Source organism: Rhinopithecus bieti, unplaced genomic scaffold, assembly GCF_001698545.2.
Source record: "Rhinopithecus bieti isolate Rb0 unplaced genomic scaffold, ASM169854v2 scaffold_12049, whole genome shotgun sequence".
NCBI lineage: Eukaryota > Metazoa > Chordata > Mammalia > Primates > Cercopithecidae > Rhinopithecus > Rhinopithecus bieti.
This window is the reverse complement of record NW_016807278.1, coordinates 732,843-757,329: the sequence shown is the minus strand read 5'-3', so window position 1 is coordinate 757,329 and position 24,487 is coordinate 732,843. Positions and strand designations below refer to the sequence as shown.

General features: G+C 41.4%; 1 protein-coding gene across 1 annotated transcript in view; it reads left to right on the top strand.

Annotated features, from left to right (window-relative positions):
- Positions 1-758: 758 nt before the first annotated feature.
- The window catches only part of IL19 (interleukin 19), a 48,905-nt gene continuing 25,176 nt past the window's right edge, over positions 759-24,487 (top strand). Inside the window, exon 1 of the mRNA XM_017880838.1 lies at positions 759-887. The gene's annotated coding sequence lies outside the window, so the exon portion shown is untranslated. The remainder of the gene's footprint in view (positions 888-24,487) is intronic.

Below are 24,487 nucleotides of genomic sequence, written 5' to 3'. Positions count from 1 at the left end.
TTTGTGACTTGGGGATCCAGAGAGCGGGGATGATCTGTGAGATGTAGAAATAAAAGGATCAAGATCAAGTTTGGGAATTGCCGTGTCAGAGGAGTGGTTCATTTCTCTCTCCAAGCTGCCTAGTTCACATTCTTCACCTGGCTCACTGTTCCATCCGATCTTGACCTTGCTAGCCTGCAGGGGGCGTGTGCAAGCCCACACTCCAGCCTAGGCATCCCCTCTGCAAGGGAAGTGGTGCTGTTGTGGAACTGCAGTCCTTGCGGGCTTCAATTTGTATAGAAATGACAAGCACAGAGCAAAGGAAATCGGGGTTTAATTTTAAGCTCCCACCTTCCCACCCCCAAGTCAATTTCCTGTGACACTAATAAAAGCTTCAGGGTCTCTTACTTGCATTGGTCCTTTCCACAGCCAAAGTAATATATATACATTTTTTTTTCCTTAAAAGACAGTTCTCCCTCCCATTATGTATGCCTCTGGGCCTCATAAAATCTGGCCACCCTCTTCCCCGATCCGATTTACCAAATGTCAGAGTCCCACAATGCCCTGAGAAACACCACTGTCCTCCTGGAGCTCTCCCACACAGTACAAGCCTTGATTGAGGGTGTGATTCGGTTCAGAGTAGCTGGGTTGAATTTTTGTAAAGAGGTTGCCGTGTGTGCACTTTTGCCGACCTCAAAGCCACCAGAAGGAGGGAGCTGAGTGCACCTTTTTGTAATGATGACTCTCTATGATTTTCTCCATCGAGCAGTGCTTGTACACACTGACAGGAGTCCAAGAATGTGCACTAAGGGAGCGTTTCCACACAGATCTGCATGTTCCTTACCTCTCACATGTGTGTACACATATATCCGTGTGTGTGCCAGTGCTTTGGGGCTCTGTTCCATGGGGTGAGTAACTTCTGCTATAGGGACCGTGGATGTGGAGCCATTCTCTGGGACTAGAGATATCCAATTTATTTTAAGAGTCTGGAAGACTGGACTTCCAGACACCTATGACACCTTTGTCTGTCATAAGGTTCCTTTTTGACAGACTGCTGGCTACGTTTAGGGGAGATAGAGGGGTTACCAGACTGGAGATGCTGAGGGTGAGTGAGGGAGTGTAGGGTGGAAAGGAAGACAAATAAACCATATCTGCATACCCCTTCCCTATCAGCTCCCATACTGGTCATGGCCCATTTCTTCACACAAACAAGTCTTCACCAAGGTTGCTAACTGCAATGGTACAGTCCAGCTAGCTGTAGTAAAAAGGGGGAATTTACTGTAAAGAGCCTGGGGTGTCTTGGAATATCTGTGGGATGGAAGCTGCTGCAGGACACTGAGGGATTGGAACCAGGAGTAGAAGTCATCAGAAAGCCAGGACTCAGCTTCTCGCTCTCTGAGTCCACATGGTCACACCTTTCTGCTTTCCTTGGAAGTTTTCTCTGCATCTCTTAGCAGTTTGCAGAGGATTGCAACTACACAGCTCTAGAGGCTACCAGTCTTTAATTCAAGGGACCAGCCAAGACTGACTGGTGCTCTAAAGTCCCAAGACCAAATCACTGGGAGACAGAGACCAACAGCTCAGCTTAGGTCAGTTATCCAGTTTCTAATCAGCTATAGCCAGGAGACCAGGGTCACATGGCTGCCAGTGGACCAAGTTCAGGGTAGAAAACATCATCAATGGTGTCCCAAGTTAAATGGCTTGTCCTCTGTGAAGACTCCTGATCAATCCTATGGAAGAAGTGCCCTCTCTCCTGAATCCCGACAGCACTTTCTCTTCTTGGCATGTATTGCTTTCTATTTTGTGTTACTGTTATTTTTATAAACATCTCGTCCCCTCTCCCACCTATCTATAAGCAAGTTTGTTTATCTTCATATATTTCTCAGCTTGTACAAAAAGGATATATTCAATAATTATCCAGAGTCATTGATACTCTTCAGATAAATCAATTTTCAGGAACTTAAGCAACTTGGGCAAGTGTTTCATTTCACTGAAAATTGTCCTGGCTTGATTAAATGCAATTAATTCAACCAATTTTTATTGAGTGCCTTCTACATACCAGACTGCCGAGGACACAACGCTGAACAAGACAAAGTCCATACCCCATTGAGCTTCCAGTGTATTGGTGAAGAACATGACAGTATTATTAGTTAAGGGTTGGGGAAGAAGTGCTGTAAGACCCCAAAGAGAGAGTGATTTACCACCTGGAGGAGGAGGGTGTGGTCAAGGGAGATTTTGCTGAGAACAGTGACACGTGACTGAACTTGAAGGGTGAATAAGAGTTTGCCAGGGAGAGTGGGAGTTGAGTATGTGAGTGTGCGTGTGTTTAGGGAACCGGGATGGGGAAAGGAGATAGGAATGATGGTGATCAAGCCCTTCCAGATCAAGTCATTTATCTGGAAAAAGATTTTAGGCATTGTGAAAGAGCTGCTGTGTCTGGAGGAAGGTGAGACATTTAGTATATCTGGCACACAAAAAATATGGGGAAAAGAATGGGGAAATTGGCCCTGGCCCTTTCTGGCCTTGTGTGCTAAGTCCAGGAGGCAGTGGGTAAGTAGACACTGCCAGTTGCCCTGGGGTCTGGAAGGCAATGATGTTGGCTGGGCATGAGGACGAGGCACAGCCTGGAGACCAGCTACCTCTGGCCAGAAACATATTCCAGAAGGCCTTAGGATGAGACATTACTCCTGCCTGAGGTCATTGACTTCTGGCTCATGGAGGGAGATGGCTGGATGGTGAGATTCTGGTGAAATTTGTCACTCTTATATTGCAACCTTCCTCAGAAGCACTGGATATTCTAACTTTCACTCTCTCCTTAGTGGAGTGGGATTTTCTAAATTTTGCAATTGAATTTAAGAAATCAAAGAAAGTTGTCCATTTGTAGAAAAAAAAAAAAAAAAGAAACAGAAGTCTGCCTCCACACCCCTGTGTCTTTTGAATTACAAGCCTGTAGCCCATGGCCTTCTAGCCAATGATATGAGGGGGACTAGAGATGAAGGATTTCCATGGACTGCTCCTGCTCTGGAATGTTCCTCACAGATGACGGATCTGCTCTCCACTGTCCCCATGTGCCTAGGCAGGGGTGGAATGGAGGCAACTTCCTGGACCTTTCCCTGGCCAGGCTCAAGGCCATTGGCACCTGGTCCTCTTCTCTTTATAGCTCTGTCTCTGTGCCCTCCCAATTCCTGGTCAGCCTCCAGCACTGTTGGCCCACCTGTCTGTCTCAGACCTCTATTGCTCTGGGTCAGTCTTAGACAAACTACTACTCCCCCTTCTCTGCCTGTCCAACATCACTCACCCTTCCAGTCAAAAGTCTGTGTCTCTATAAAGGCTTCTCCATCCCACCTGAGTCAGACCCAAGAGCTCCCTCTTCTGTGCTGTCCCTGCACTTTTGATTCACTTCTATTATTACCCCCCACTTCCTTGGAGGGCAGTTATTTGTTCTTATGTTCCTATTCTTCTTATGTTCTTATGTTAAGTAGACTGAATTTCTTGGGGACTAGATCGTAATCATCTCTGTATCCCTGGTCATGAGCAACAGTGCCTGACACATCACAGACTCTCAGTACATACTCTATTTGTCAATGAAGGGTGATTATCTGGGTATCTTGACTGTTGGGGTTGAGGTAGGATGAAGGCAGCTTTGGGAAGAACTCCAATGAGCAGAAAAAGGGAAGGGACATTCCTGGTGGAAGAAACAGTTTGAACAAAGGCACTGCCGTGGAAAGGCACGGACAAACATGAGAGCCTGCAAGAAAGGAGGGGAAAGGGAGGCTGCAGCACAGGGTGCTCTGAGCACTGTCCCGGGCTCCTTGTGTGCATCAGTGAATGTACCAGGCCTTTGCAGAAACTTGATGTATTGGCATTGATCCATAGAGAAGGGAACAGAGGCCCAGGAAGGTCACACAGCTCATGAGTTGGTGATGGAGATGGGATTAGGCCATTCCATTAGATTCTAAAACCCATGGCTTACTGGGGCCCTAGAGAACACTTAGTAATTCAGGTTGCCTGGTGCCTAGAGTAAGGAGTAGGTTGTGAGAGGAGGTTAAGTGTGGAAAGGTGTACATGACAGAATTATATTATTCATATCTAGGGTGTTTTTTTTTTTTTTCTGCCTTCCATGTGCCAAAACCTGGACTAAGCATTTTTATGTATCACCTCATCAAAACGAACAGCACCTTTATCAAGCGATTACCCTTATTTTATAGATAAGGAAACTAAATGTCAGAGAGTTCAATAATTTTCCCAAGATCACACAGCCAATAAGCGATGGAGCCATGACTTAAATTCAGGTCGTTTGATGACACAACCCAGACTAATTGGGAAAGAGCTTCATGGGTAAGTCGTGAGTCATAACTTAATTTCAATCCCTGGTGACATATTGGAGGTATAAATTTTCCTTTTTTTTTTTTTTTTTTTGCCATAGGCAAGTTCCAAGCCTGGGCTTCACTTCCAACACTGTCCCTCCCTTCCCTGTACAGTTCTGCCCACTTGCCCTGTCTTCTTGCTCTGTCCTCTATGCCCACATGTATAGAATTGGATCCCCAAGCAAGGCTAACTGCTAGCCTTAAAGAAAGACCAATCTTCTGGCAGATAAGAAGGCCTGTTAAGGAAGATGAGGCGACAGGAAAGCAAGGGGAATGTCAGAAAAATAAGGGGCCTGGCCAATATCTCAAGAACAGATGCACCAGTGGCCCTGGAAGGGCAGAGGGGACGTCATTTCCTTTTCCAGATCCCTTTTTTCCTTTGAGGTTCAGTCCCAAATGGGTAAAATTCAAATACTAGCCTTACTCAGAATTCCCTATTCCTGCTTGCTCAAAAGGTGGATTTCCTGTCCTCACTCTGATCTTCAAAACGTCTTTTTGTGGGGCTTGAGAGTTTGCCTTTTTAAAACCAGCACCCCAGAGAGTCTACACATTGAGGGCCTTGCCTTCGGTAATGCAATTACATCCATGGGCTTTCTCTATTGCTGCTGAGAGAACTTGGAGTGCCAGGAAGTTGGGGTTGGATGCCTTCCAGTTCCTTGCCCTAATCAGAGGCATTGACCTCAGGCCCTGTGTAGGAGTCCCCATCTTTCGGAATTAGTGATGTGGTTAGAGTAGCAACGTGACTCTCTGTGGACGGAAGAAGGTAGGTCGGATGTGAGAGTCTCCCTCCATGAACATGTGTGCGTCATCTCAGTCAAAGCTTGTATCTTTACTCTCAAAAACAAGTCATTTTTGTTCCTGTCAGCATCTTGGCCAGCCCACAACAAAGAGTACAAGCTGGATGCTGTGCTGCAGTAAAGAGGCCCAGACACAGGCCTCAGGTGATCCTGTAGGGCATGGCTGGAGAGAACAGGAAAGGATTATTCCCCCAGGGGCTGATGGGGCTGCCTTCAGCAACACAAAAACATGCTTACAGAAAACTGCCAGAGGACATAGGAGTGATCTGCTTGCATGAGGTTTTTCAACCACCAGGAATGGGGTGACCTAGTCCAGAGCCCTCTAATAAAGTGACTTTCAACCTGACTGCGCTTCAAAATAATCGGAAGCTTTAACAAATAGAGATGCCCAGGCCTCATCCCAGATGTACCAAATTCATCTCTCAGGGATGGGGTCTGGGACTCTGTGCAAAGTCCCCGGGAATTCTGGAATAACTAATCTAGCATTGCTCCAGGAAATAGCACTTGGAAAGCACTCCAGTAAGGTGGGAGGGAAAATTATTCCAGCTTGAACACTACAATATTAAGTCATCCTTTCTCTCTTCACCCTGTCTCTTCCCTTCTCTTTCTTGCTCTGTATAACATGGCATGAGGCTCAGAAGAGCTTCCTCTCTCATGTTTCTTGCGGGGCAGTACAGGGAAAGATGTAGCTGTGTAAATTCCAGGAGGGCTTCAACTATATTTAAATATGGGTTGCTTGCCACATTCACCTGCCTGTCAAGTCTGCATATGACAGCTGCAGAATGTGGCACCCAGGCCTTGAAAGTTGTGAAGCAAAATTGGATAACATCTGTCCGAGTCATAACAAAGAGGGTTCCTGTGCTGGGAGCGGGGGCTAATGAACCTGGAGATCCTTTCCAACATGGACATTCCCTGATGCCGATGATAACCTTTTCAAATGGTTGTTTTCTTGATTTTTATCTGTTTCTGGCACCTCCTTTGATTCCCTATATGATGATAACCCCCAGGTTGAGTGCAATGAAATAATTTAGGTAATGAGAAGCTGAAAGTTACTAGAGACGGAAGCAATTAGGGTGTATAAAGTGTGCATTGTGTGAGTCATAGGCTGTGTCTTTAAGCAACAAGCTTTTATTGGTGTCAACATCTTTCTAAGCACAATGCAAACCCAATAAGGATGAGATTTGGGGTTTGAAAGTGTTTCCAACCAGAGATGCCTGAGAGAATGACCCAGGGATCAAACAGAGATGTAAGAGAGCAAGGCTTCAATGAAACTCACCTCAATCTGTTTCCTCAACTGCTTTCCACACCTTTATTTGCGGTTGGAGGAACAGAAAATGGGCTTGGATTTTTCAATCTAAAATTCTCTGTTCGAGCCTGAAATTCTCTTACCTTATAGGAAGAGTAGCTGTATCTTTCAGGGATAGAATGAATGCTAACTGCATGGGTGAAATTATCTGAATCCCAGAGAAATGCTCTTTAGAAGAATCCACCAGACTCCTTCCTTTCTAAATCATACCCTTCTTCGAAGTTCCCGTCAGTCCTTGGATCCTCTGTGGACACTGTTCTGATCATTCAAGCATGAAATGATCTCCTGCTGTCTGCATCCCTGGCTCTGATTCTAGAGTACACACCTGTATTGGCACAATTTATTTGGCTATTAATCATGTATGTATTTCTGATAGCTCTCAGCTGCCTGGGATGGTTATTTACTTTTTTGTGCTAGTTTTACCTTCTCAATGGGACTTTGAGCAAATTAAGAGTGAAAACACATCTGTACCGACCCATTTACACGTCCAATAAATAGATTTTAGTGACAACTTGTGCAGCCACTGCTCTAGGTCTTGATACAAATATATACCAGGTGGTAGAGGCTATAAAGACAAAGCAGGCTAAGGGGAGTTAAGTGATAGAATCAGGAAAATCATTGACCTGAAAAATGAATAATAACCTCATTCACTTTTTTCTGTTTATCAAAGAATGCCATGTGCTAGATGCTAAAACAATTTACATGTGTGTGACTAGAGCAAGCCATTATAAAAAGGAAACAATCCAAATGGAAGAAATATGTTATCAGGCTGGAAAATACAGTTATTGAATTAAACTCCAAAATGCAAGCCATAGCTTACAAATGGACGCTGCAGAAAACTGAAATAATGAGTAAAAGGCAAACTGAAGATAAATTTCCTAGAACACAAAAGTAAAAGATAAAGAAATGAAAATGAAAGAATAGAGTAAACATGAAATACAGATATCAAAGAGCTAACCTACACATAACAGGAGTTCCTAAAAATAATGAACAGACTCTTTTGGAGCAGAAGCCATATGTAGAAAATATAATGGCTTTAAGTAAAATCTTATTTTAAAAACTGAATGTGCTTACTGTATTCATCAGTAGTCTGGGTTGTGTCAGGGTCAGTTCAAACTGGCTTAAACTAAAAAGAAATTTTGCTGGTTCACTTAACGAAGTCCAAGGGTTCACTAGGAATCCATCCCTGCTGCTCTTGCTTTTCTCTGGGTTGCCGTCATTCTTGGGAGGGTTGCTCCTGTAGGGTGACATTCAGTATCTCCAGACTTACCTTCTCCCAGTTTGCCAATCCCAGTGGAAAAGAGAGTCCTAATACATGTGCCATTAACCTTGGGTTAATCCTCATTGATTTTGATTGGCTTGGCTTGGGTCATGTACTCACCCTTGAATCAATCTATGCAATTGAGAAGGGTTGTTGCCTTAATCTCACTGGCAGCACATACCCACTCCTGGGATGAGAGGATGGGTCAGCTTTGTCATATGGACTGCAAATAAGGGAGAGATCGCCAGAGGAAAATGGGGTGTGCCTACGTAAATTGTCACTCATAACATATGCATAACATATGCACTAGGAAAATACAATTCCCAGGACTCTCCCTGAGCAAACTAGTAAAAAAGGTATCACAATAAGGATAAATTAGAGTTGGTACAAATTATCACCCAGTCCTATCATTCTACTTCTGAAATACACTACAAATTGGTCCCCTTTCCACTATCAACCTGGTATGCTGTTAGTCCAAGTCAATATCATATTTTACCTGGACTATTGCCACAGCCTATTAACTTGCCTGTCTCTTCCACTCTTAGCCCTTCTAAGTCATTCTCTACATGTCACCAATGGTCTAGTAAACCAGATCGTGTCACTTTCTTGCTTAAAATAAATTTACAGTTTCTTATGGGTATTAGTTTGTTCTCCCACTGTTATAAAAACATACCCAAGACTGGGTAATTTATAAAGGAAAGAGGTTTAATTGACTCACTGTCCTGCAGGGCTGGGGAGGCCTCAGGAAACTTACAATCATGGCAGAAGTGGAAGCAAACACGTCCTTCTTCATATGGCAGCAGGAAGAAGTGCTGAGCAAAGAGGGAAAAGCCCTTTATAAAACCAGCAGATCTCATGAGAACTCACCCACTATTACTAGAACAGCGGCATGGGGGTAACGGCTCCCATGATTCAATTACCTCCCACCAGGTACCTCCCATGACATATGGGGATTATGGGAACTACAATTCAAGATGAAGTTTGGGTGGAGATACAGCCAAACCATATCCTACGGCATGTAGAGTCAATTCAAGCTCCTTGCTATGACCTTCAAGACTTTGCCTGATTCTACCTCTGCAGTTATTCCCAGCCCAGCCACACTATCCTCCACTCACCATGCTATAGTCACATAGCCACTGATCAGTTCTTGCTGTGCACATGCTAAGCTCCTTCTTCTGTCAGGGCCTTCACTCATGCTGTTCCCTAGACCTGGAACTCTCTTCCCCCAACCCTTTCTTTTCCTGGCTTCTTCTTTCTCATTACATCTCAGCTTACTTATGTCACCTCTTCAGATGTTTTCTGGTCTCACAATCTGCAAATAAGCTTCCTTTAATTTTTTTTTTTGGCATCTTTATCTCAGACCACTAATCACAAAATGTAGCTATATATTTATGTGTTTACTTGTGTTACATTTGTCTTCTCTTAGAGTATGAACCCCACAAAAGCAGGAGCCATGTTTAATTTATTTGCCACTGAATTCCCAGGTCTTAGCACAGTGCATGACACAGAAATGGTGTGCAATTTATATTTGTAGGAGTAAGGCAAGAAGAAACATTGAAATGGGGTAACTATATATAGAAACAAATATATAGAAATACATTATGGGAATTGATTTAACTATAATTTCTAAGGTGATGGTAAACATTTTTTTCTATTAAAGAGATGAACTATGGTGTTAAAAAATGGAGCAGAAAACGTATTTAAAAGAGTAAATAAACACATTAAGTATATAGTGCTTTTGGTTCCTAATTTGGTGCCTTAAAAATTGATATAGGCCAGGTGTGGTGGCTCATGCCTGTAATCCCAGCACTTTGGGAGGCTGAGGCAAGCAGATCACTTGAGGCCAGGAGTTCGAGACCAGCCTGGCCAACATGGCGAAACCCTGTCTCTACTAAAAATACAAAAATTAGCCGGGTGTGGTGACACATGCCTGTAATCCCAGCTACTCTGGTGGCTGAGGCACGAAAATCACTTGAACCCTGAAGGCAGAGGTTGTGGTAAGCCAAGATTGCACTATTGCATTCCAGCCTGAGAAACAGAGTGAAACTCCATCTAAACAAAAACAAACAAACAACAGCAAAAAAAAAAAAAAAAAAAAAAAAACTCTACCAAACAAAAGATACTGACTGACGTGATGTGAAGCTCTGAGAGTAAAATTAACTGTGCATGTAGAGTGATTGTGGCCTTGAAGGAAGGATAGAATTCAGAAAATTAGGGAGAGGTATGAAGGGAATTTTGTGTGTGTGTGTGTGCACACGCGTACAGGTGCACACGTGGTGGGGTGAGGTAGGAAAAGACTAGGTAAGCAGAGATCTGGCACTGAGACAGAGTAAATGGAGTGAGGTGGGAGGGTGAGGAGCACCTAAGACTTCCAGGTACAAGAGAACTCGCGGTAGGTTAAATTCACAGAGAGTAATGTAGAAAGTGTTGCCATGAGGACAAAGCATCCACTTTGGAGGGGCTTGTTGCTATGTATGTGTGCCTACAGTTGACACAAGTCTTAGCAGGAGTCCTGAGAAAAGGCTCCCAGCGCATTTGGTCTGTGGACAATAAGGACCCCTTGTGGTGCAACAAAGAAGGTGAGAGACAGATGTAGTGAAGAGGCTGCAGGAGCTAGAGATGCTGGCCAGGAAAGGACAGCCTGGGTGGGGCATCATGAGTGAAGAGGGTGCCTGAGGATTCTGTATGACAGAGAAGGAAGGCAGAAGGTTCTGGAAACAAACTTGTACTGCTCCCCATGAACTCAGAAGCAGGTCTTGTTTAGGGGGAGAGAACAAAGCTGCTCTCTATTCTTGGCAAACAGTCTTTGTGTATGTTGATCATGATGTCCCTCAAAGCAGCCCCTATGGGCATTGCTACCTGCAGACAGGAGCACCTAGGAGCAGTGAAGAGTGGTAGATAAAGCATTCCTAGGCAGCAGACCTGGGCTGGAATACTTGTCTCTGCTATTTACTATCTGTGTAAATCCAAGCTGGTTCATTATCTTAAGACTGCTCTCATCTGAAAGGAAGGGATAATAATGCATGATTTCCACATCCCTATGTCAGATCTCCATATGTGATAGGCTTTGTAGTCTGTACTGTTAGTTGTACTTGGTGTGGGGTGGGTGGGCATGAGCTTCAGAAGATGCTGTCTGTGGGCCTGACCTACACTGGCTTTTCCTGCAGGTCTTCACTTTAGCTCAGCCTCAAAGGAAGACTCTGTTGGCCAACTGGGTAGAATATTTCTCTGCCCAGCCCACAGCTCTGGTAGGGACTTTAAAAGATGATTTTATACTGCACCACTGTAGACTGTAAAAGTACCATACCAATCTCTGGACATCTATCTAGTTTTAGGAAAATCACCAGAAAAGGTGAATTTGTCCTCTTGATCGACTGTAAGTAGCATGTAAACTATAAGGCGGGTTGTTCAATTGGCACTAGATGGCACCATAGCAGTCTCAGTGCATTAGATGAGACCTGCTTCAAACAAGAAATATAGTAGCTGGGAGGTGGAGTTGGGCCCAGGATAATGATAAGGACAAATTTCCATTAGATGACTTGCAAGATACTGTCCTTCATTCATAATGAGTTTGACAGGAACTTCCCCAGATTCATCAGTGGATTGCATGTTGCAGCTGAGCAATCACCACCAGGTGTAGAATCAACCATCTCATCCACGTTTGCGAAAAACCTTATGACAACTTCACTTGGGGCAATTTCCTTTAAGGGAATAAATTCTCCTTCCTCTCAAGACCCATCCCAACCTCTCTTTATTGCCACTAGTCTCACCATTAGGGTCGGATCTCACCTTTCTTTGGGGGTTGGAGGGCATGGACAAAGTCTGACTCAGAATAGTTTATACACTAAAAGAAGTGCAAGATTTTACTAATAAATACTGGCAGAATCTTGGGAAATATGTGTGAGAATAGATTCTAAGGGTGTTAGACCAAGAAAGATAGAATATAGCACTGGATTGGATTGAATTTATTGGGTATATTTATGAGACATTCTGGGTTTAGTGTGCTAGCTCTTGCAACTGAAAGTGGCTCTAAAATTTCTTGGTTGGCTGACTAAACCTTGGACCCAATGGTGGCATATGTTCAATAAGCCTGGAATGCCAGAACTTCCCTGACACAATGTAGAGGAAGGCATCCAAGATTCAAGGAGGAAGGAATGATGGAGTGACTTTATCACGTGAAATCTCTACATTTACCGCACTCAAATCCATCCCCCAGAATGCCTAGAGGACAATCCCTTCATAAAGACATTGAGAAACATATTGACAAAGGTAGCACTTGCATATCTGAAAAACTCTGTGGTGGCTGTCTTCTATAAGCCAGGAATGATGGTGAGACACCTCCATTGAGTTGGATCTGATTTTAATAGAAATGATGAGATTCCCATACAGCAGAGGCCAAATGCTATAATTTAACCATTAGAGACAAGGGGGCTGCAAATACTGACATAGTTTGGATGTCTGTCCCCTCCAAATCTCATGCTGAAATGTGATCCCCAATGCTGGAGATGGAGGTGGGGCCTAGTGGGAAGTGTTTGACTCATGGGGACAGATCCTTCATGAATGGCTTGGTGTTCTCCTCAGAGTAATGAGTGAGTTCTCACTCTATTTGTTCACACAAAAGCTAGTTGTCTAAAAGAGCATGGCATCTCTCTTGTTTCCTATCTCACCATGTAACATGCCCCCTTTGCTTTCCACCAGATTGGATGCTTCCTGGAGCCCTCAGCAGAAGCAGATGCCAGTGCAATGCTTCTTGCACAGTGTGCAGAACTGCAAGCCAAAATAAACCTCTTTTCTTTATAAAGTATCCAGCCTCAGGTGTTCCTGTATAGCAATGCAAAATAGACTAAGACAAATACCATAAAAAACAGGTAGGGCATAATGATAATCAAACTGTTTTGAAACCTGGAGATTTTTAGTGAGGCGAATTGATCATGGTGCATCTAGGAATGAAAAAGATGGCCAGTTTACTAAAATGTCATCTGAGCTATATAAAAAGTTTGGTGACCCCACCTCTACTAAAAATACAAAAAAAAAAAAATTACCTGGGCATGGTGGCGGACACTTGTAGCCCCAGCTACTCAGGAGGCTGAGGCAGGAGAATGGCGAGAACCTGGGAGGCAGAGCTTACAGTGAGCGGAGATCACGCCACTGCACTCCAGGCTGGGCTACAGAGCAAGACTCCATTTCAAAAAAAAAAAAATTTGGTAACCAAAAACTCGAGCTGCCTTTCATTCTATTTCCAGACCTAGGCCAGTTCCAGACTTAGAATCTCTTGACTGAAGGTGGACAAATGATGCATCCTGTGGATTTCAGTTAGTATCTTTCTCCAGCTATTCTCGTGCTTGTTCAATGGCCCTGAGCATCAAGTGACCATAATGTCAGGGATGGGGACTATGCATGGATTCAACAACATGAATTTACCCTAGTCAAGGTTTTTCTGACTACCAACACTGCTGAATGCCTAGCTTGCCAACTAAACTAAGCCTCTGTTATGGTACAACTCCCTAAAAGGCCCAGCCAGCCCCCAGGGGCAGGTTGATTACAGTGCAACCCTTCCATCATAGAGGGAAGCAAAAATGTTTCTTTACTGTAGGACATATGAATTCTCAGTACAGATTTGTTATCCTGTCCAAAAATCTTCTGGTAGTTGTGACTACAAAATATGGTGTACTGCATACAACATTTCTTCTGATCAAGAAAGTAATTTCAAAAGAACTGCAGCAATGGATTTATGCTCATGGAATTAACTGGTACAACCACATATCCTAATCCCCAGAAGCAGATGGCATAATAGAAAGATTTGATGGTCTACTGAAGATTCAGTTATGGTACCAGTTGGGAGATTACAGTCTGAAAAGATGGGGTTCTACATCAAAGGGTGTAGATTATACTTGGAATCACAGACAACTATATGGTTCCATATTTCCCATAGCCAGACTGCACAGGTCTGGGAATCAGGGGTGGAAGGGGGACTAGCTCTTCACACTTTCGCATCTCATAGCCTACTCACGGAATTTTTGCTTTTCATCCCTGTGCCTTTGAACTCTGTTGGTTTGGAGTCTTGATTCCTAAGGAACAAATGTCTCTACCAGGAAATACATCAATGTCCCATTGGTTTGGAAGATGAGACTACCATTTGGCCATTTGGGGCTCCTCATGATGCCAAATCAACAGGCTAAGAAGAAGGTTACTCTATGACTAGGGTGATTGATTACCAAAGTGAAATTGGATTGCTGCCACTCCATGGGCCCAGAGAGGACTATATCTGGAACCCAGGGGGGTTTTCTGGGGTGCCTTTTAGGATTTTCATGTCCAATAGTAAAAGTTAACGGAAGATGACAACTTCCTCAGCCCCTGGTTAAAGGCATAACCACTGATGATTCAGACCCTTCAGGCCAGATGGATTACCCCACCACATAAAAAACCCCAACCATGTGAGGTGCTGGATGAAGGCAAAGGAAACATAAAATAGGCAGTGGAAGAAGGAAGTTATAAATATCAATTATGGCCTCATGACTAGTTACTTGTTTACTGTGTGTGTATTTGTATATATTAATTGTTTTATTTTTTCATCTAATTCATATCATTTCATACAGGTCTTGTTGGAAGTTAACTTTGCAATTTGGTTTTTAGAAAACATATTCAGATGGGACCGTGACTGAATATGAGAATCAACATTTCTCAGAGATGGATACAATGACTTGATACTTTATAATTCTGAATTTGGGGAGAAGGTGATGCTCGCCTGTTTTATATGCTGAATAGTTGCATTTTGTTGGGAGGAAATGAATTGTTTTGTGGTTGTATCAAAGTTCAAATTTTTGTGGAGCAGTGTAATGAATGCTAAATAGCCAAAGGGGTGAACTGTATCAGTTATTGCCTCTCAGTTCTAAACCCACCCTTCTATAGTCTGCTTTGTTATCCTAGAGCCCAGACCCTAAAAACCACATTTCTGCATTGCCAGCTGGCTCTGCCAATAGGGGCACTAGATGGAGACTTCAAAGCTGGAGGCAGAACAAGGGGTTTTCTCCTTTCTATATGCTTCCTGAGGGCTTCCTGTCGCTTGTGGTTCCTGTGAGTGTTACCCCAGAGAAGCTTTTTCATCACAACTTTTTTTTTTCCTTATAGCAGCAGCTAAATGTAGTTTTCAGTTTTTCTAAGTTGCAGAATCAGCTTCATCATGTTTCCCTTGGGGACACCAGCAATAGCCAGTCAGTGTCCTTTCTGCAGAGATTTGGGTCCTAATCCCCTGGATCCCTCCCTGTGAACTCAGACAACAAGCACCGGCCAAGCAATGCCTCTTACGGATCTGAGTTTCAGTTCCTTGGGGCTTCTCTACTAAGTTTCTAATTTTTAGTAATTTCAACCTTTTCTCTTTGCCTCTTGGCTCTCAGCAGTTGCAATCTTTATGATATTTTAGAGTTCTCTTTTAACTTTTTTTAGTTACTGTGGTTGTTAGTTTTATATATCAGTTTGGCTTGGCTGTAGTACCTAGTTATTTAATTAAGCACTAATCAGGTATTGTTGCGAAGGTATCTTGCAGAGCTACACTAAATTGACTTCAAGTAAAGGAGATGGCCCTCAATAGTGTGGGTGGACCTCATTCAATCAGTTGAAAGACCTGAAGAGCAAAAACTGAGGTTTCTTGGAGGAAGAAGAAATTCTCAAGACTGCAAAATCCCTCTTTCCTGAGAGTTTCCAGCCTGCCAACCTGCCCTACAGATTTCAGGCTTGCTAGCCCCCATGGTTGTATCAGTTAATTTCTTGAAATAAATCTGTTTGTATATAGTAAGAAATGCTGGTTCTGTTTTTCTGGAGATCTCTGACTGATATAGTTATCTAGTTAGAATATTTGTACCTATTTACATGTATTTAAATAACTGTTGTGGTTTCCATCTCCTGACTGAACTCTAAGTGAGTCAAGCAATGCACAATTGGAAGTTTTCAATAAAGACTCCTATACTAAGTGTAAGTTTGAACAGCAATTATGAGCAGAGATTGCAGCCAGTAAATATTAATAGAACATTGCTTAGGCAGAGAATATGGCAAACCCAAGTATGTAGGTTAGAAGAGCAGCAAGAGACAATGGTTAACACATAGAACAGGTAAGCGGCATTCTGCAGAGGATAATGGAGGGAATCAGAACACTTTGGGCCTGGCGCGGTGGTTCACACCTGTAATCCCAGCACTTTGGGAGGCTAAGGTGGGCAGATCACATGAGGCCAGGCATTTGAGATCAGCCTAGCCAATATGGCAAAACCCCATCTCTACTAAAAACACACAAAAAATTAACCAGGCATAGTGACAGGCACCTGTAATCCCAGCTACTTGAGGGGCTGAGGCGTGAGAATCTCTTGGACCTGGGGGGCGGAGGTTGTAGTGAGCTGAGACTGTGCCATTGCACTCCAGCCTGGGCAACAGAGTGAGACTCTGTCACACACACACACACACCACACACACACACACACCACACACACACACACACCACACACACACACACACAAAATTCACTTTGAACGTATGCAGAGTGGAAGCACAACTACTTTCTATGAATAGCAGTATGAGTACTACTAGGACAGGACTATGTCAGTGCAGAAGAAAAACAGAATGGAACACCTTGGGTCAAATAGAAGATTAGAAGTTAGAAGAGAGGAAACCACCCTGGATCACAGCAGAAGTTACTTACTGGAGACAGTTCTGTGTCACTAATCATCTGAGACCTTAGAGACTTAAAACAACAATAATCATTTATTTTGCTCACAAATATACGATCTGGACAGGGCTCAGTACAGATAGATCATTTCTGTTCCATATAATGTTAGCTGAAACAGCTCAACGAGGACTGCCAGATCCACTTTCAAGATATCTCATTCATATGACTGAGGCTGGCTCTCTGGGAGCTCTGCCAGAGCAGTGGGCTATGAACCTCTCCCACGTGAGTCTATCTCCAGGATGTTTGGGATCATTTATGGCTGGGTTCTAAGAACAAACAGCCTGAGAGAGAAAATGAGAAACTGACAGAGTCTTAATGTCTGGACCAAAAAAACTTGGTTCTGCTGGATTCTATCAGTTAAGTGGTCACAGAACTCAGATTCGAGGGCAGGAGATATAGACGTCATGTCTTAGTGGGAAGAATGTCAAAGAATTTTGGGACCATGTTTTAAAATGGCCACAGAGGAAATATTAGAACAGGCAGCCAAAATTTTACTCTTGAGAATTCCTAACTGGCCAAGTTAACTGCTAAATAAAGTGTATGTAGTTCTCTTTGGATTGGGTGGCTTTAGTTATCCACCATGGTTATCCACCTTGGTTTTGGAGATTAACATCAGCAAAAAAGGAGTAGCATAATCCTATATGAAACATAGTCTTGGTAAGAAAATAACACCAAGCAAGTTATAACCAGACATATCTTAAAAGCAGCTATATAAGAGAGACATCTATGGGGACAGTAAGAAAGATGAAAATGATAGCAAATTTCTCATTGGAAGCAATGCAAATGAGAAGACAGCGAAGCAATATCTTTAAAGTACAGTAAGTCCCCACTTAACATTGTAGATAGGTTCTTGAAAATGGCAACTTTTAGCAAAACGATGTACAGCAGGCCCTTGAATAACGTTGTTTCCTTTGACATTGCTTCATTATAACATTGATGAGAAAAAAATGCTTTTATTGTAGGTTGTTTTGTTTCAAGTTGCAGTTTCCAAGAATCTACCAATGAAGTTAAGTGAGGAATTACTGTACTGAAAGAAAAAAACCTGCCGGCCTAAAATTCTATACCCAGTGAAATTATCTCTGAAAAATAAAGAGGAAAGAAAGACTTTTCAGGCATATAAAAGTTGAAAAAGTGCATTGCAAGCAGACCTGCGCTACAAGAAATGTTAATGTCCTTTAGGCAGAAAGAAAATGATATCAGATGGAATTTTGAATATACACAAATAAATAAAGGGCACTGGATATGGTACTACATGGGTAAGTGTATAAGATTTTTTAAAAATCTTTAAAATATAATTATTTTTTAAAATAATGTATTTTGGAGTTTATAAAATAGGTATAGGTAAATCTATGAAAATAATAGCATAAAAGCTGGGAGTGAAGAAATGGAAGTACACTATCATAAGGCTTTTATACCTTACATGAAATATATAGTATGATTTGAAGGCAGACTGTGATGAGTTAAAAGTATAAGGTATATATGAAACCCTAAAGCAGCCACTAACATAATAAAACAAAGTTATATATAATAAGTCAACAAAGGAGATAAAATGGAATAATGAAAATACTTAATGAAATCAAAAGAAGGCAGAAAAAGGGGGCAAATGTATTAAAAAAATAGATCGTACAAATAGAAAACAAATAGCCAGAGGATAGCCCCAAACCTCGCCATATCAATAATCACATTAAATACAAATGGCCTAAATACGACCATTAAAAGCAGACATAATCAGATTGAATTTTAAAAAAAAAACATGGGTACAAACTATATGAGAAACATACTTTAAAAACATAAATAGGTTAACAGTAAAAGAATGCAGAAAATGGAGAAAGATACACTATGCTAATGAAACTGTCCCTCAATGAGTTAGAGAAACCAATGACTAAATTCTTGGGTTTATAGGATAGCAGGCAAGAAAAGAAACAACTTGCTGAAAAGTTGAAACTGAAACTGTGCACCGAAGAGTAAGAAACCAGTAACAGAAATTCTTGAGTTGGCAGGATATCAGATAAGAAGCAACTTGCTAAAACGCTGAAACTCCCTCGGCTTGTGATATCAAGAAAAAAACTGACTGAATCAGTTGGAACTGAGATGGTCTACTGGAGTTTGCACAGAACGAGCTTGCTGACATCACAGCCTAAATTTCCACCCTATGTTTCATACTAACTCCTCCGAATTTGCACATATGACCTGTGAGTTAACGTGAAGAGATAACTGCGCATGCCTAAGGACTTTCCAGCCCTCCCCTTTTCTTCCACCAATCACCTACTAATCTCAGAATCCACCCCCTGAACTTTTCCTTATGAAAATATTGCCTTGAAGCCAGCACAACGAGACAGATTTGAGCTTGACACTCTTTTCTTGTGAGTCAACTCACAATATAAAGCTTTTTTTTTCTCAAAAACTCAATGTCATAATATTGGCTTCTAGCACATCCAGCAGCGAGCCACTTTTGTGCAGTAACACTAATAATGGTCAAAAGAAAGCTGGCTATCATATATGTCTACCTATTTATCTAGAGGTATAAATCTTACCTATATCTATATCACACATATTTCAGAGAGGCATATTACCAGGGATAGAGAAGGTCATTTCATAATGATAAACAGGTAAATTTATCAAGAGGACATAACAGTCTTAAGTGTTTATGCACCTAATAACAGAGCTTTAAAGTAGATAAAACTTCATAGAACTACAAGGAGATATAGAAAATTTTACAATTATGGTAGAAGATTTCTTTTTTTTTTTTTAATTCGAGACAAAGTCTTTCTCTGTTGCCCAGACTGGAGTGCAGTGGTGCAATCTTGGCTCACTGCAACCTCTGCCTTCTGGGTTCAAGCAATTCTTCTGCCTCAGCCTCCTGAGTAGCTGGGATTACAGGTGTGTGCCACCACTACCAACTAATATTAGTATTTTTAGTAGAGATGGGGTTTCACCATGTTGGTCAGGTTGGTCTCAAACTCCTGACCTCAAGTGATCTGCTGCCTGCCTCAGGCTCCAAAAGTGCTGGGATTGCAGGCGTGAGCCACCACACTCGGCCAATTACGGTAGAAGATTTCAATACCCTTTTCTCAATAATCCTTAGAATAAGTAGGCAGAATTAGCAAGGATGTAGTAGACCTAAATAACACTGTCAACCAAGTTGACCTAATTAACATATATAGAACACTCTACCTAACAATATTAGAATGTTCATCTTTTTTGAGTGCAAACAGAATCTTTACCAAGATAGACCATATTCTGGACCATAAAACAAATCTCAGTAAATTTAAAAGGATTCAAGTCATACAAAGTAGGCTCTCTGAATATAATGGAATTAAATTAGAAATCAATAGCAGAATGATATTTGGAAAATTCCAAAATATTTGGAAACTAAATAACATACTTCTAAATAACCCTTGGATCAAAGAAGAAATCAAAAGATAAATTAGAAAGTATTTTGAAACAGCAGGCATGGTGGCTCAAGCCTGTAATCCCAGTACTTTTGGAGGCTGAGGCGGGTGGATCACCTGAGGTTGGGAGTTCAAGACAAGTCTGACCAACATGGAGAAACCCCATCTCTACTAAAAATACAAAATTAGCTGGGTGTGGTGGCACATGCCTGTAATCCCAGCTACTTGGGAGGCTGAGGCAGGAGAATTGCTTGAACCTAGGAGGCAGAGGTTGCGGTGAGCCAAGATCATGCCATTGCACTCCAGCCTGGTCAACAAGAGCAAAACTCCATCTCAAAAAAAAAAAAAAAAAAAAAAAAAAAAAAAAAAAAAAAAAAACAGAAAAAACAAAAAACAACGTAATTTGAACCAAATGATAATGAAAATATCATATGTAGAATTTGTGGAATGCTGCTAAAGCAATAGGAGAATATTTATAACACCAAATGCCTACATTAGAGAAAATTTCTCAATCTGATAAAGGGCATTTATGAAAAGTCTATAACTAGCATAATACTTAATGGAGAAAGACTGAAAACTTTCTCTTTCTTCCTAATATCACAAACAATACAAGGATGTTCACTCTCACCACTCCTATTTAACATTGTACTTGAGATTTTAACCACAGCAATAAGGCAAGGAAACAAAAAAGGCATCCAGATTGGAAAGAAAGAAGTAAAGCTATCTTTATTCAGTCTATACAGAAAATTCTATGGAATCTTAAAAAAATTCTGAAATTGTTAAGTGAGTCAAGAGAGGTTGCAGAATGCAAAACTAATATATAAAAAATGATTGTTTTAAAATATACAAAAATCAAGTTTGAGGCCGAGGACAGTGGCTCATGCCTATAATCCCAGCACTTTGGCAGGCCGAGGCAAGTGGATCACTTGAGGTCAGGAGTTCAAGACCAGCCTGGCCAACATGGTAAAACAACATGTCTACTAAAAATACAAAAATTAGCCAGGCATGGTGGCAGACACCTTTAGTCCCAGCTACTTGGGAAGCTAAGGCAAGAGGATCACTTGAACCCAGGAGGTGGAGGTTGCAGTGAGCCAAGATTGTACCACTGTACTCCAGCCTGGGCAACAGAGCAAGACTGCAACTGAAAAAAAAAAAAAAAGAATCAAGTCGTGTATACTAGCAACGGACAATCAGAAACTGAAATTAAAACACTATTTACAATAGCATAAAAATTTGAAATACCTAATAAGTTTTACAAAAACTGTAAAAGGCCTGTATTGTGAAAACTATAAAACATTGCTGAGAGAAATTAAGGAAGATCTAAATAAATAGGGAGGTGCAGCTTGTTCATGAGTCAGAAGACTCAAATAGTTAACATAGCAATTCTGTTGATCTATAGATTCAACAAATATGAGTCAAAATCCCAGTAGACTTTTTATTTTATTTTTTTTCTTTGAGACAGGGTCTCACTCTGTTCCCCAGTCCATAGTACAGTGGTGACTACAGCCTAGACATCCTGGGCTCAAGTGATCCTCCCAAATTAGTTTCCTGAGTAGCTGGGACTACAGGAGTACCCTACCAAACCCGGCTAATTTTTTTTTTTTTTTTTTTGTAGATGGGGTTTTACCATGTTGCCCAGGCTGGTCTCAAACTCCTGGGTTCAAGTGTTCCTCCCATCTCAGCTTCCCAAAGTGCTGGGATTACAGGGATGAGCCATGGTGCCCAGCCTGGGCAACAGAGTGAGATCCTGCCTCAAAAGAAGAAAAGAAAAGTCTGCTGATATTTTGACTGTTATTTGTTGAATTTACAGATTAAAAAACAAATCCCAAAGTTTTCTGTGTGTGGGTAGAATTTGACAAGCTCATTCTAAAATATGTAGAAATTCAAAGGACTAAGAATAGTTAAAAACCATTTTTAAAAAGAATAACAAAGTTGGAGCCTAACACTTCCTGATTTCAAGATGTACTACAAAGGTGCAGTAATCAAGGCAAATAAAGACAGATAAATGGATCAATGAAACAGAATAGAGGCCAGAAATGGGCCCATACACATATGGACAACTGATTTTTAACAAAGGTGTGAAGGCAATCAATGGAAAAGGACAGCTTTTCTGCAAATGGGGCTATAACAATTGGATATTATATTAAAAAGAAAACTCGGATCTTTACCTTGCACCATATGCAAAAATTAGCTAAAATTGAATCATAGACTTAAATGTACAATCTAAAATTATAAAGCTTTTGGAAGAAAATATGGAAGAAAATCTTTGCGACTTTGGCTTAGGCAAAAAGTCCTTAAATATAACATCAACAGCAAAATCCATAAAAGAACCAATTGATAAATAAGACTTGGCCAAAATTTAAAACTTTTGCTCTTCAAAAGGCACTGTTAAGAGAATTAAAATACAAGCCACACACTATTCACAACAGCAAAGACTTGGAACCAACCCAAATGTCCATCAATGACAGACTGGATTAAGAAAATGTGGCACACATACACTATGGATTACTATGCAGCCATAAAAAAGGATGAGTTCATATCCTTAGTAGGGACATGGATGCAGCTGGAAACCATCATTCTCAGCAAACTATCGCAAGAACAGAAAACCAAACACCGCATGTTCTCACTCACAGGTGGGAATTGAACAATGAAATCACTTGGACACAGGAAGAGGAACATCACACATCGGGGCCTGTTGTGGGGTGTAGGGGGAGGGATAGCATTAGGAAATGTACCTAATGTAAATGACGAGTTAATGGGTGCAGCACACCAACATGGCACATGTATGCATATGTAACAAATCTGCACGTTGTGCACACGTACCCTAGAACATAAAGTATAATAAAAAATAAAATAAAACAAAATACAAGCCACAGATTGGGAGAAAATATTTGCAAAGCGTATATCTGATAAAAGACTTGTATCCAGAAAATATATTCTCTAAATTGCATAATAAGAAAATAAACAACTCAGTCTTAAAAATGGGCAAGACATTTGATTGGACACCTCATCAGAAAAATTATACAGATGGTAAATAAACACATGAAAAGTTATTCAATGATCTGAGTCATTAGGGAAAAATGCAAATTAAAGCTACAAGATATATCGACATTGAAATGTATTAGAATGTCTAAAATTTAAGAATATTGATCACATTGAGTGTTGGTGAGGATAAGAGGAACAGGGGCTTTTACAACATTGTCAATGGGAAAGTAAAATGTTACAACCAGGTTGGAAAAGAGTTTGGCAGTTTCTTAAAAAAATCAGACAGCAGACACCAGGACTCCCACATGGTGTCAGTCATACCATGAAGGAGAAAGAACTTATGGATATCTCACTAGGGAAGCCACCAAGCTAGATATTGATGCAAAATTTCACCCCTAAAGGCATTGTTGAAGTGTTTCAAAGAGGTTAGTATGTCACCGTGAAGAGACAAGCATCACCGGAGAATTTCTATGGTGCCAGCAGCTTAGTGCCTTTTAGCGACTGCCTTTCTTACAAGGGACTCAAACATAAGTGGCCATGAAAGTAGCACTAAGGAGGGGTCAGTGTGGAGGGGTACTCTGCACTCCTGACCATGACTTCTTTGGCCCAGCACCCATAGTGAGGAACCCGGTCATTGCTGAATACTTTCATATCCTAATTGAGAATTAAAAAAATAATAGCAATAAATCAGACAGGCTGGGTGCAGTGACTCACTCCTGTAATCCCAACACTTTGGAAGGCTGAGGTGGGTGGATCACCTGAGATCAGGAGTGCAAGACCAGCCTGACCAACATGGTGAAATCCCGTCTCTACTAAAAATACAAAAACATTAGCTGAACATGATGGCATATACCTGTAATCCCAGCGACTCGGGAGGCTGAGGCAAAAGAATCACTTGAACCTGGGAGGCAGAGATTGCAGTGAGCCGAGATCGTCCCATTGCATTCTAGCCTGGGCAATAAGAGAAAAACTTCATTTCAAAAAAAAAAAAAAAAAAGAGAGAGAGAAAAGAAAAGTCAGACAGACATCTGTTATATGATCCAGCAATTTCGCTCCAAGGTATCTACCCAAGAGAAAGGAAAGCCTATGTCTATTAAAAAAAACCTTCTCCAGAAATGTTTGTAGCAGCTTTATTTGCAATAGCTCTAAACTGGAAATAGCTCAAATGTCCATCAGAAGGAGAATGGGCAAACAAATTGTGGCATAGCCACATAATGGCTATTACTAAGCATTAGAAAGAAATGAACTGGTCATACATGCAACATCATGGACAAATCTCAAGATAATTATGTTTCGTTGAAACCAGACAAAAAAGACTACATACTGTATGATTCTATTCACATAATACACTAGAAAACCCAAATTAGTCTATACTTTCAGAAAGCAGATTAGTGCTTGCCTGAGCAGGGTTGGAGTGGGGATGTGGGTGAGAGGGCAGGAGACAAGGATTAAAATGGAGCAGGAGAAACTGCTGGGGCTACTGAGTATGTTCACAGTTCAATTGAGGTGGTGGTTTTATGGGTGTCTGGATATGCCAAAGCTTATCAAATTGTACAGTTTCATTACAATAAAGAGCCCATTTAGAAGTTTATAAAGAAAAGTGAAAATTGTCCCTCTGCTCCAGATCTTACTTAGGTTTAGAGTTTGGTATTTCTCTCCCTCCCTCCCTCCCTCCCTCCCTCCCTCC